This window comes from Chrysemys picta, chromosome 4 (genome assembly GCF_011386835.1).
Source record: "Chrysemys picta bellii isolate R12L10 chromosome 4, ASM1138683v2, whole genome shotgun sequence".
Classification (NCBI taxonomy): Eukaryota; Metazoa; Chordata; order Testudines; family Emydidae; genus Chrysemys; species Chrysemys picta.
In genome coordinates this window covers 118,672,512-118,687,326 of record NC_088794.1, presented here as the reverse complement: position 1 = coordinate 118,687,326, position 14,815 = coordinate 118,672,512, and positions in this window count along the sequence as shown.

Below are 14,815 nucleotides of genomic sequence, written 5' to 3'. Positions count from 1 at the left end.
CCTTCTCCACTTGTAAAATTCCACCATTTCTCCCCAGTCTAAGATTCTTGACCCAAATTTTTATATCCATAATTTAAAAAAACAAAAACAAAAAACACTGAAACTCAGTATGTTTGTTTGCTGTCCATTTGTCCATTGAGGGAAAGGAGTTGTGTTTATTGGTGTGGTTTCTAGTTTTCATTTAGGAGCAGAAATCAGAGCATGCAGAGAGCTGGAAAACTGACTGTCTTGGACCTATTCCATGCCAGGACTTTCTGAAGGTTTCCATTCACATCACGGGCCCATCCTACAGGGGATCGAGTACTACCGAGTGGTGCCAAACCATTGTAGTCAATGGGATGTAAAGGATCTCAGCACCTCACTGGATTGGGCCCTAATTGCTGGAAATTTTGTTAAGTCCAGGGGAAGTACAGGCAGCAGGACTTGGCCCCTTGCCCCAAAAGAGCAGCACAAACAATATCCATATTCATTAGGTGTCTGGCAGAAAAACACAGAGAGCCAGGCTGTACAGCAGCCTGCCTGTGCATTTGAAGAATTAAATAAATAAAAAATTAAAAATAATGAGCTTGCGGTTCAAAAGGACCCCTTTAATGTGCCTCAAGCCGTTTTGCGTAACACAAGTAACTACAGGAATTTGCTATTTAGCAACGATGGGTCATGTCAGAGCTGGATTTCTCTTGATCTCCTGTTGAGTTGACAGCATGCACTGCACACTAGTCTTCTGCCAACATGGAGCGAGTGTTAACAGTTTTTCTCTTAATGAGCTCATCAGACAGGAGCACCAGTTAAAGAGAGGAGGTCAGAGATTTGTGTTTGTTTAGCTGTCCTGATATCTCTCGCTTCTAAATTCAACATGTAAACTTGTCCTAAGTAGGAAGCTCCCCCAGTCCGCTGAATCTGACCGTCTCTCCCCTGACATTTATACGCACACTCTCCACCGGAGCCTCAGCTGGGGTGAGTTGGTTGAGCTCTATTGACTGCAATGGAGCTATTTTGATTTATAGTTCGTGGATCACCAGACAGAAACTAAGTTCAAGCCAAACTGATGATAAAATATGTGGGGGATGACTCGGTGCTGTGTTATTCTTTACTGCAATGGAGCTGGGGATCTGGCCCAGCTCTCTCTCACACAACCCATCTTTTTTTCTCTATGGAAAACATTTTAAAGTGAATAAATTATTAGGGGATGGGGCTTCCATTCCCCCAACTCAGCACATTGAGGCTACTCTCTTAGATATGATTTCTCCTGGGTGAGGTTCAGGCCCATTCACAGCACCATCCCTTTTGCAACATCCCAGACCCTGCACAGAACCTTCTTTGGATCCAGGGGTCTGTGACTGTGGAGCTGGTGGGAAGAGCTGGGAATGATATGCAATGATCCCTGGAACTTTATTGAAAAGCCCCATGCTGTATTCTCTTTGCCATCAGGGCCGGCTCCAGGCACCAGCTTACCAAGCAGGTGCTTGGGGTGGCCACACCAGAGAGGGGCGGCATGTCCGACTCTTCGGCGGCAATTCGGCAGTGGGTACCTCACTCCCGCTTGGAGCGAAGGACCTCCTGCCGAAATGCCGCAGATCATGATCGCGGCTTTTTTGTTCGTTTTTTGTTTTGCGGGGGAGGGGAGGGCTGTTTGGTGCGGCAAAAACCCTGGAGCCAACCCTGTTTGCCATAACTCTCCTCCACACTGTGGAATATGCTTCACATGCAGGGCCGGCTCCAGCATTTCTGCCGCCCCAAGCAAAAAAAAAAAAAAAAGCCGCGATCGCGATGGGCTGCAGCAATTGGGGAAAAAAAAAAGCCGCGATCGGCGGCGGCAGTTCAGCGGCAGGTCCTTCGCTCCTAGAGGGAGTGAGGGACCTGCCACCCCCGAATTGCCGCAGGTGCCGCCCCTCTCCCTTGGCCGCCCCAAGCACCTGCTTGGTAAGCTGGTGCCTGGAGCCGGCCCTGTTCACATGGGATGTTAGGGGAATTTGCCAGTGGGAGAAGCAGCCGCTCTGTCAGGGAGAATGGGAAGAGAAATAAGAATCCACTAATGAGCCATTCAAATGGCACAGGGCCTCTGCTGGATCCTCAAATTTCTGTGCTGTTTGGGGGCTAGATGCCCTGCTTCTTACCCAGGGGAAAGAAAGCCCTGCATCTAAGATGGAAGAATTTACAGGAAACTTCCAGAATTTTCCTTCCACCAGGCCACCTCCCACACGCAGGGGACACTATCTAGGCCTAAATTAGAAAGGAAACACATGTGAAAGTAAAATCCTGTGCTGTATGTATACTGAAAACAATAGCAGCATCTCTGCTCTGGCTATATCTCCCTTCTCTCCTGCTAGTCCCCCTCACACCCAGATCAGATCCCCTGAGCACTCCCATTTCTCTCACACAAGAGTGTTCTGCACTTTCTTGTGACCCACCTCCCATGCATGTAATGTCATTCTTGTGCACCATTCAGCTTCACTCTCCTCCTTCAAATCCCCTTTCAAAACTTGCTCATTTGGTTCAGCATCCCAGCACCGTCCCCACCCTCTGCTCTGGCTTTGCTCCCTCAAACCTAAAATACAATCCAGTCACTTATTAATATATGGATGAATATTTCTCGGTCCCTGGCCTGTTTTGGAGCAGTTTGTTGAGCAGAGTGTTTGACATTCAAAATGTTTTGATTGGACACATAGGTAACATGGTATGTTTCTCTTCCCAGGCTGGATAAACTTAGGATCAGATTTCAAGTGTTAGGACTTGCAATTACAAATTTCTTCTGGCCAAATGCCAGTTTTATGGATTATATTTTTACCTGCCTAAAACTCCCTTTGTGATTATAATTGGATACAGGGTTCTTTTTTGACTTCAGGCCAAATTGAACTTCATTGGAGGCAAGTATCTACAGGACTTTGCTATTTAGCAATGATGGGTCATATCAGAGATGGATTTCTCTGAGTGCAATAGAGTTAAAGGAGGTATGAATTTGCAGCACTGCTGAACAGCAACTGCTTTCCATCTCTGAGTTGAAAGCATTTCAGTGGTGGGTGAAGTGTCCATATGTGTATGGACCCTATATATTTGGTGCAAAATCTCAAACACTTTACTCAGGTACAAATCAGTGGGAGTTGTGCCTGAACATGGAGTAAAAGCTGAAGGTCAAATTCTGATACCTTTATTCATGTTGAGCAGTATTTTACTCTGCCAATAGTCCCATTTAAATCAAGGAGATTACGTGTGACGTGACTTATTACCCATGGTGAGTAAGGGCAGAGGACTCTGAATAAAAATTTCAGGATCTGGAGTATGTAAGGTTTACAAAGAAAATTGATACATACATGCATGATATTAAGTTATTATTAATCAAATGCTATTTCTTATAGTTCTAGAGTTGCTTCAGATCAGATAGCCTTCAACAAATTTCTGTAAGAAAGCAATCCTTAATACTACTTCTGCAAACATGCATCCGCCTTACCTTCTGCATGGTTGTTATCTAAATCAATATCTGCGTAATTAAAATCCTATGACCAATGTCCTGAGCCTTCCTACTGGTGCTTTTATCTGTAAACTAATCTCCTGATCCTCTCCTTTCTCTAATTGCTCTGGAGGTCTTGGGAGAAACATAATCTGACTCCTTTTAATGTCCCCAACTTCTGTTCAAATTGTGTCAGTCAAAATATTTATGCTATTTCTCTCTACAGACTCAATAATCATCTCTCTCCAGGATTGTCATCCCTTTCTTCTGCTTCAAGGTTTGAGCAACTCCTGCATTCTGATATTCTAAGTCCCTAGATGTTTTCCAGGTTTGCCTATGTCTTTGTTTAAATAATACTACTCTTTTCCTTGGAAATATGTAACTCCCTATGTGACCGATGTCCCTGGAGGGACCACACTGAGAATGCTTACTCAGGGCAACCTGCAAGGAATAGGTCAGAAAATCCCTCAAACTAGTGGTTTATTCTATAATTAGATTTACCAAGCCAGTAACCAAACTGCTTGCATAATACCACACTGGTTACAAGAAGTTATCCAGCCTTTGGCTCCCATCCAGACCAGCCAAAACTAATACATTGAGAGATTACTGAAAACCTTATTCACCATACTTAAAGTTCTACCAGTCCCAAAAGACTGGACTCATTGCCCACAAGGTCAATTTATATTTCAGATCTTACCCCAAATGCACACTTAGAGCCAATCCTTATTAACTAATCTAAGATTTATTAATAAAAGAAAAAATGAGAGATTTATATATGCTCAAGAGATCAATATGCATACAAATGTGTGTAAAGTCCTTGGGTTAATTTCATAGCAGAGATAGTGAGGCTGCTGATTTGTAAAAGTCTTTCTGGAATCAGTTTGAAAGAGTATAGTCTAATAGACAGTCCAGATGCAGAGTTTGTTCAAATTGTCCCATGAGAATTCCTGGATAAATCCAGAGTAATCCTGGAGACCTAAATCTTGTGGCTTAAAATTTCCCTGTCAAAGTTTAAGCAGATCTGAGATAAAAAGGATCAGGCTGAAAGCTTTCTTTATAGTTCTCTGGCTGGCAGATATACTTTTGACAGCAATTGTCACAGCAGGGCCTTCCTCCGATGAAGAATAATAGGTAATATATATTGTTGCTTTGAAGCTAATCTCCTGTTTCCTAGGCATACACAGGTAATTAGTTGTATTCATTAAGATAAGGCACTCAAACTATCAAGGCAGTTCATTATGTCATAAACAGTTAAGATGAAGACAATATAAATAATATCTTGCATTTCCTGCAGTATCTTACATCTTTGATCTTAAGGTTAAGTGAACCATCCTCATGCATCTATTGCAATTCAAGACATGAAAGGGAATTAGCATCTGCAAACTAATCTGGTTACATTGTTAACTTCTAACAAGATATAGGTAAATACAGACAAAGACAATTAGCATCTACCCTTTGATTCTCTAAGAATACAGGCAAAGATATTAAAGATTCTAGTCTACTTGACATGGCTTTGATAACTATCTACAAGGACTGGCCCTGTTTACCATTTCAGTGCCTCCTGTTAAGTTGTTATGGTTCAGACACCAGTTGACCAGTCTGTCACTGTCACACCCTAATTCTGTAATTTGTTAGTCTCTATTGGTATGTCTACACTACCTGCTGGATCAGTGGGTAGCGATCGATCTATCAGGGATCGATTTATCGTGTGTAGTGTAGATGCGATAAATCAATCCCCGATCACTCTCCCATCGACTGCTGAACTCCAGCTCAGCAAGAGGCAGAAGCAAAGTCGACGGGGGAGCCGCGGCCGTCAATCCCGCACCACGAGGACACGAAGTAAGTAATTCTAAGTCAATCTAAGGCCAGGTCTACACTAACCCCCTAATTCGAACTAAGGTACGGAACTTTAGCTACGTGAATAACGTAGCTGAAGTTCGAAGTACCTTAGTTCAAACTTACCTTGGTCCACACTCGGCAGGCAGGCTCCCCCGTCGACTCCGCGGTACTCCTCTCGCCGAGCTGGAGTACCGCAGTCGACGGCGAGCACTTCCGGGTTTGACTTATCGCGTCCAGACTAGACGCGATAAGTCGAACCCAGAAGTTCGATCGCTCGCCGCCGAACTACCGGGTAAGTGTAGCCAAGGCCTAAGATACGTCAATTTCAGCTACGCTATTCTCGTAGCTGAAGTTGCGTATCTTAGATCGATTCCCGCCCCCCCCCCCCAGTGTAGACCAGGCCTTAGATGCTACAAGGACTCCTTGTTGTTTTTGCTGATTAACACGGCTACCACTCTGAAACCTGTCTGAGATACGTTTACCTTCTCTCTGTTAGCCTCCTATGCTCTGAAATCTCCTGGGTTTGTACAATACTAATCTAAATGCTCTCTATAATAGCTTGATATCTATGAAAAGGCTCTACAGTTCTATAAGAGGAAGGGATGTTCTTGTGATTAAGATGCTGTTGGAGGATTCTGCCAAAGATGCCCTGTGTGACCTTATGCGAATTGTTTAATGTCTCTGTGTCTCAGTTCCCCAGCTGTAAAATGGGGATAATAATAGTTCCTTTCTTCCACCTTCTGTCTCTCTTATCTGTGTGCATTGTAAGGTCTTCAGGGCAGGAACTGTCTCTTACTAGGTGCCTAGCACAATGGCCCCAATTTGATTGAGTATATGTAAATAATAATTAATAATAATAGACTCCTTTCATTCTGGGATCCCTATCTGCTTGCTGGTTCCAGTGGTATCTATGTATAATATCTGTAGGATAGTCCCTTTTTCATTTTTTTTATTACTATTTATTGTTTAAGTGCCAGTAGTGTGCTTAGTGCAGTACAAACCACGGGAGGATAGCTTGCTCCCTGCCCTATGGAGCTTTCAATCTAAATAGAAACCAAGCAACACAAACATAGGCTGCTCTTGAAAGACCATAGGTAAGTTATCAAAGGGTAACAATGGAAATAATAGACTTAAATGTGTAGATATGTCATCATCACAGGGTGATACACACACATACACACACACACACACACACACACACACACACGCCTCATAAGGAAGAAACTTGTGCTTCCTTTGTAGCTCCCCCAAGATCTGACTCTAAATACACAAAAGGAGCAAATCTGGTGAATAAGAAGGTGCCATTTGTACAGTCACTTTTCAAAGCAGAATCACTTTAACGTTTTGAACTCTAGTATAGGCTCTTTCCCCAAATGTCACACTAAAGAATAACACAGCACCAGTTCACCCACTATGTATTTTATCATCCATTTGGCTTGAACTTAGTTTCTGTCTGGTGAGCCACAAACTATCCAGGATCTATATACTATTCTGCCAAATGTAGTTGTCATGGAGTGTTATTTGCTTTCTAAGTCCTATTCCCTTGCATTAATGTTAATCATTTTAACTACTGTATAATACTTCTCTACATTTCAAGGGTACATGCAAAGAAGTATTTAATACACTGAGGCCAGTTTTTTTCTTGTATGTTTCCTTCTCACTTTGTTATCTAGTCTAGCTTGTGATATTCCCTTAAAAAAAAGCACAGCAGTAATTATATAGCACTATTTGCATTTGCATTTAGCTAGAGGAAGTTGTTAAATGGTTAATAAATTTGATCTGGACTTCTTTTATGTATTCTATCAATTCTATGATCACTTCTCTTTCAGACTAAATGAGCACAGTTAATTTCTAATACTCCCTTATAGGCTTGATTAACTTGTCAGGATCTGCCTAATTTAGTTTCCTGGATTTAATCATTCAGCAAGAACAAAAATGTCTACAAAAATGTTCTTTATTAAAAGGACACACAACTTAGTTTAGCTTGAAATACTAACAAGGTTTACAAATGGAAACATGCTTCCTTTTGGATTTTATAATTAATTAATTAATTATAAAATAAGTATTTTATTATTATTGCAGTGAAGCCTAAAGATGGACTGGAGCCATAATGTTTGGATCTGGAATCATATCTCAACTGCTCCAAAGCTTAGGGATAGTTCAAGGTTTTGCTTTGGACATGAAAACCAGGGGCCAGATTCAGTGTCCATCATAGTCAATGGCAAGTCTTCATTGTCTGAAGAGGGAGTTGGATCATGCCCCAAGTTCAGTTAGGTCAAGAGATACCTACGTATACAGCATTGGTTAGACTGATACTGGAATACTCCATCCAGTTCTGGAGTCCACACTTTAAAAAAAAAAAAAGGGGTATTGAAAAAATAAAGAGGGTGCAAAGAAGAGCAACAAAAATGATGCAGGGGCTGCAAAAAAAGACATACAGTGAGTTATTTTAGGAGCTCAATCTGATTACCATATCAAAGGAGATCAAGAGGTGACTTGATTACAGTGTATTAGTATTATCACAGGGAGAAAATAGCAGTTATTAAAGGGCTTTTCAATCTAGCAAAGAAAAGTGTATCAAGATCCAATGGCTAGAAGTTAAAGCCAGACAAATTCAATTTAAAAATAAGGACACATTTTTAACAGTCAGGGTGATTAACCATTAGAGAAAATAACCATGGGAAGTGTTGGATTCTCCATGTCTTGAAGTTTACAAATAAAGACTAGATGCTTTTCTGGAAGATACACTTTTAGGCAAATACAAGTTATTGGACACAATCCAGTGGTAACTAGATGAAATTCTATGGCCTATGATATACAGGAGGGCAGACTAGACAATCTAATATTCCCTTCTGGCTTTGAAATCTATGAAATCCAAAAGTGAAATGAGCTAAGAACAAAGACCCTACCTGTATGAGAATACCAGAGCATGCCTTGCTGCAACCGGGTTGGTGAACACCTGGTCCACAAGGTTCTTCTTGACACGGTTTGGTGAATCCGTGGTGCAAAATACTGTTGAGAAGAATATGCTGGTGTATCCATAATGGCATTGGTTCAGATAACCTTTCCCAGACCATCCCTCAATAGTCCAACCTCACGCTGGGCAGTCCCCCTGGTGTTTCTTTCACGGGTCCTACTCCAGATGTCATCATACCAGCACCAGCCGCCCTTGCTTTAAAAAAAAGAATTGCAGGCAAGAGCTGAAAATCCATCTCACATTAAAGACATGCCTCACGGGTAATTCAGTTACTCTTAACATCGGTCTAGAGCAGGGATCAGCAACCTTTGGCACACGGCCCATCTGGAAAATCCGCTGGCGGGCCGGGACAGTTTGTTTACCTGCAGCGTCCGCAGGTTCGGCCCATCTCAGCTCCCACTGGCCGGGGTTCGCCGTTCCAGGCCAATGGGGGCTTCAGGAAGTGACGGCCAGCACATTCCTCGGCCCACACTGCTTCCTGCAGCCCCCATTGGCCTGGAATGGCGAACCCCGCCAGTGGGAGCTGTGATCGGCCGAACCTGCGGACACTGCAGATAAATAAACCGTCCCGGCCCGCCAGCAGATTTCCCTGATGGGCCGCATGCCAAAGGTTGCCGAGCGTGTTCTAGAACATTGTTTCAGTCCTGAAGTGCATCACCTACTGAATCATCAGTACCTCATACTGCATCATTCTGTTACAACAAATGTATGTACCAACATCACCACAAGTCTGTAATCTGTAAGCTGTAGTTTGTAATCTAATCACAGGGAGCCGACTCTAGGACTCAACAGCTGCCAACCATTCTGGTTTGGCTGGGACTGTCCTGAGCTTTGGAAATCAGTCCTCAGTAGAATTGGTTGAAATCTTTTGATGGAAGAGCTGTTTGTTTCTTTGCTTGTTTGTTTTTACAAAACAATTTTTGAAGGAAACAAATTTTGTCATTAAATTTCCTGGGAAATTTTCCAGTGTTTCAATTGAAGGTTCCTGTTCCTGGAAAAGGAGAGGGGAAAGGTGAGGGGGGAAAGTGGGGGAAGCCACCCCCCAAAATGAAACAAAATTAAAATTTTTCAAACACCAAATTCCATTAAAAAAAAAAGAACAAAACAAATTTTTTAATTCTTCCTAAATTTTTGATGGAGAACACTTCTCTCTTCTGAGTCATCTCTAGTCCTGAGTATTTTCAGTCCTCACCAATGCCCACCTGGGACTGTGGGCAGCTGTGGGGGGCGGTAACGCTGCCGCATAGTAGCATGCAATGAGCTCTGTGAGTCCCCCATCAGTTTAGCAGCTATGCAACCCATGCCTTGTGGAGATAAAAACACAGGTCTGTACCCCTCAAGTTAAAGGCAATTTCCCCCAACTTCTAGTAGTGGAACATCCCGTATTGTCTCTGTGGACCAGCCACTAGAGGACAACATCTCACAGCCACTCATACTTACACTGGGTTTTCCTTTCTAAATGCACACAAGCCTGGGATGGGTTGATGAGAACTTAGTTCATGTTAATGTGGCTGCAGGCTGCAATTTTGAATGAGAAGGATCAACATGGCCACCCCGCAAAGCTCCTGTGCTCTGAATTGTGTACAGGTGTGACATTTATATCTGAAAAGTGACTTGTTCTCTATGTGAGGGGGGAATTTCTTCTACATTTTCTGATATTTGTATTAGCAAATGTATTTAACATAGTTGTAAATATTTTATTTTATCTCTGAGCCACATTTTCCCTATTACATACACCTGCTAATCACCAGTATTGTTTATTTAGAATGGCAAAGTGAGCAATGGCTTGAACACAGGAATGTAATCAGGAACTGCTGAGTTCCAATATTGGCTCTTCATAGGTTAGAGCAAGTCACTTAATCTCTGCCTCAGTTTCCCAATATGGGGATACAAATTCCCATAAACCCCAATCCTGTTATGAGTCCACATGGATCTCACTGCAAGATCTGGGCCTTAGCTACTTACCACTCCAGGGTGTTGTGAGGAATTATTATTTCATGTTTGTAATTCACTTTGAAAAGTGCAGGGTATTATTTACACCTTTCTTCCATGTTTTCTGAAGGGAGTACACTGCCCTTCCCACATACCAAACAGATATCCCCAAATTATCATACTTGCCAGTAGAAATGAGCTAACGTGTGCCTATGTTCATATGCCCAGGTTTTGGAATGTTAAAAATGTACTGAGATGCGTATGGTTCAGACCATATTAAAAACAAATTATTATTAAAATTTTCCACTGATGTCCTGTGAGGTTTTAAGGAAAGAAATCTGTGAGGCAGGTACAAGAATTTCTCCTTAAAATCAAGAAAATACATATACCTAGACACAGTTTATCCATTCCTTCTTAATGAATATAATTACTGCATTGCTGGGTGCATGCCAGCAGCCTCTTCAAGGACCCAGGTGAAGGGTCTGTAAACACAGCTGAGAAATCATGTGGCACTTTTCATCAGAATTGCTCATGAATAGTTATGGAAAACATCTAGATAATTGTAAAGGGACACTGTCAAGACAGAAACCATGAGTCAGATCCTGAGAGATGCTGAGAACCTGTATCTCCCATTCAAAACTCCAGGCTACTTTTGTACCACTTTTACCGCTTATTTATTGCACTTCATTTATCTTGGGCAATGTGACTAAATTGCTCAGTTTCTTGTTCATAGTTGGGCTGGACTGGAACCAGCACCTAGAATCCAGACCCTACATTGGCAAAGGAAGGATGAATTAGAGATGATTTAAGACCTTCTTCAACTCTAATGTCTATGATTCTGACACATCTTTGATACCTTTTAATGCCATTATTAATTGCAAGGTGAAATAACTGCTAGTCAATGATATGTCAGTTTTACAAAAACCTCAGCTCCCTCCTATCACCTGGTTTCTAGTAACATAATCATCATGATGCTGCCCTTCCATGGGTGATGTGAAATTAATTATGACTGCAGCAAACTAGGAACATTGGGCAAGTGATTAATTGAAACCAACATCTTGTATGGATAGGTGCCTGCTGTTGAAGATTTTCAGGCATCCATGCTATGTTCCAGCAAATCACTCTGGATAGACTGCAAGTATGAAACATACGCCATCAATAATTTTGAATACATTAAACAAAGCTATAACTACATCATTTTTTGCCAGAGAAGAAATCTTAAGGTCCCACAAGACAGAGACTAGCAAAGCTTCACATGTCATATGCATGTGGGGAGACCTAGCGCCACCCAACAATCAAATAATAAGCAGAAGAGCAACCGAGCCACTCTCATGTGGAGATGGGAAATCACCAAGAGAGCTTGTGCAGTCGCCCCCATTCCAAATTTATCTTGAGAAAAAGAAAATCAGCTTGTCCTTTTTAACTGATGAATAATTTATAGGCAAGCAGCAGGAATATCCAATCAGCTGATTACATGCAACTGTTTTGATAAGGACGGAGACACAATAGCCAGTCTCCATAGGGGGAGCCCGTTGCCAATTCAGTTTCATATGTTGATGGATGCTGGCTAACTCCCCATTCTTTTCTCTACCCTTTGCCATTGGTTTGAAATAAAAGAAGGTTACCTCCTCTCTTGCCTTCTCCCTCCTGTCACAATGATAGAGGTTAAGTGTGGATAAGAAAGGCAATTAAAATAGATCCGTCACACGTTTGTTATTCCGATGTGTCATGCTATATTCCTTCTCTGGAGTGAGCTGACACTGTAAAATGGTAATTGAAATTCTTCACTGTTGACAGCTCATGACTAATATGGCGATTTTCATTACACGTTCCCCTGAATGTAGCAAAGATGAATGCATATTAAATTAGAAATTTGGCAGGCTCTAGGGCCAGGACAAACTCAAAGTTTGCTGTGTTCTGTGCAACATGCCAGCAGCCTGTGGGGCCACTACCTGGTTTGCATAAAATGGAGTCAGTGCCCAAATCCAGCCAGAATAGCTGCCATCCCTTCCAGGCACATTCTAACCAGCAAAGCACATGGGCTACCTCAGCAACTACTGAGTAACCAGAGTGCAGCAACCTCTCTACCAACCACAGCATCTGCTTTGCCTCTCCCTGCCAGCAGGTACATTGTTCTGTGTGGAGGCCCCAGGGACTGCCCAGCGAGTAATGGCAAGTTCAGACGAGGTCTTAGTCTACTGACCTTAACAGTTTGTCTGAAAGGTTGGGAAATAGTGGCCTAGGTATCAGCAAGAGGGAAATTCACGAGCAAGCTTCAGGTGGAGATCAGACTACGACTAGGAAGGGAAATGAAGGTGCCCCACCACCACCACCACTAAACACCACCAGACAGCTCAGGAAAGAAGAGATGGCTGGTTAGGTTCGAGATCCCTTGAAAGGCCTGGTCTACACTGTGTGGGGGGGGGATTGCTCTAAATTACGCAACTTCAGCTGTGTGAATAATGTAGCTGAAGTCGACATACTGAGACCTACTCACTGCGGTGTCTTCACTGCGGTGAGTCGACTGCTGCTGCTTCCCAGTTGACTCTGCCGGCGCCTCTCATGGCGGTGGAGTACAGGAGTTGACTGGAGAGTGCTCGGGGGTCAATTTATCGCATCTAGACTAGACGTGATAAATCAACCCCCGCTGGATCGATCGCTGCCCGCTGATGTGGCGAGTAGTATAGACATACCCTTGGAGAGGAAAAGGGACTTGTGGGGGCAGATGAGATAAAAAGATCAAAAGAGAAAAGGCAGTGAAGAAATGTGGGAAAGAAAACAAAATGATTAATCTGTCTATCACCTTTGTGTTTTCTATACAACCTATCACTGTTGAATCTAGGCATGTCCCATGCATCTCAGGTACGTAAATGCTATGAAATGTATCCACGTTTATAATGTATTTGTCTGGAACGGAAAAAACAATGTGGGGACAGCATTGGTCCCAGGTGTAGAAGAGGGGAAGGGCAATCTTCCAACCAATTACATACAGCCTTCTGGCATTGCAGGAGGAGTGGGGACACACTTTCCCCTCCAATTTGAGCATTAAAGGCAGACAAAGACAGCCATCTCCATTCACGTCTATATGCCAGAGGGGTGGTGTGAAAAGTGCTGATCTAGAGGACACTTCTAGAGCTCTACACTGTACATTAGCACTTAATGAATCTCAAAAGATTTAAGAAAAGACCAGAGGATTGCAAATTACTTTTAAAGAATGCAAAGCTATTAAAACTATGTGTTTTTTGCCTTTGAAACTCACCCATTTTTGGAGTATATCTTGGTAAGTTATGTACCTTTTTTGAACAAACTTTGTAAACATGCCCCCCCCCCAAAATCAGTTTTGCATGTTTATTTTACTTTCACATGTCTTTGGCAAATCATAGGTTTGTAGAAGAAGTAGCTGTAATGGTGTAATGGAGATGAATCAACTACAATGCTATATGGATATGGAACAAAATACAGGCATTTTCACATCTTACTGATGTGCAAATAGCATTCTACCAATACAGTAAAATTAGATTAAATAAACTGACAAACATTGTGCAAAACTCCATGAAAGAAAGACTGAGCATAGCTCCATTCAAGAGAAAGTCTCCTGAAATCCAAACTGTTACAAAGCTTTTGTGGTCAGGCAAGCAGACTTCCTCTTATAATATTGTCATTATTTTTTAATTGTGGAAATTGTTGTTTTGCAGACTGCTTCCATTGTTCTCTGATTCTGGCCCAGTTGGAAATCCAAAGCCAAGAGAATCAGTCTTTCATGTGGTATCTTTGGTACCACTTCTTTCTGGTTTCTGCCAAAAACAGGACATTAAGAAATGCATCTGCTGTAGAATATTTTTGAAGATAAACAACATTTTTCAAATCCCCAAAAAAGGTTTAGTTCAGGTATAGTTCAATTTTATATGGGCATGAGTTTGGGTCAGTTTTTATATCATAGAATCATAAAAATGTAGGGCTGGAAGGGACCTTGAGAAGTCATCAAGTCCAGCCCTCAGTACTGAGGTAGGAACTAATAAACCTAGACCATCCGATGGGAGTTTGTCCAACCTGTTCTTAAAAACCTCCAGTGATGGGGATTCCACAACCTCCCTTGGAAGCCTGTTCCAGAATTTAACTACCCTTGTAATTAGAAAGTTTTTCCTAATATCTAACCTAAATCTCCCTTGCTGCAGATTAAGCCTATTACTTCTTGTTCTACCTTCAGTGGACATGCAATTAGTCCTTTTGTCTCACATGCAGCACTCCTGTTAATACACCCCAGCATAATATTAGCCTTTTTCACAATTGCATCATATTGTTGACTCATATTCAATTTGTGATCCACTATAATCCCCAGATCCTTTTCAGCAGTACTACCGCCAAACCAGTTATTCCTCGTTTTTAGTTGTTCATTTGATTTTTTTTCCTTCCTGAGTGAAAGTGCTTTGCACTTGTCTTTATGGAATTTCATCTTGTTCAGTTCAGACCAATTCTTCCATTCTTCCATTTTCAAGGTCATTCTGATCCTGTCCTCCAAAGTGCTTGCAAACCGCCCCCCCCCCCAGCTAGGTGTCATCTGAAATTTAATTTCCACGCCATTATCCAAGTATTAATGAATATATTGACTAGTACCAGACCCA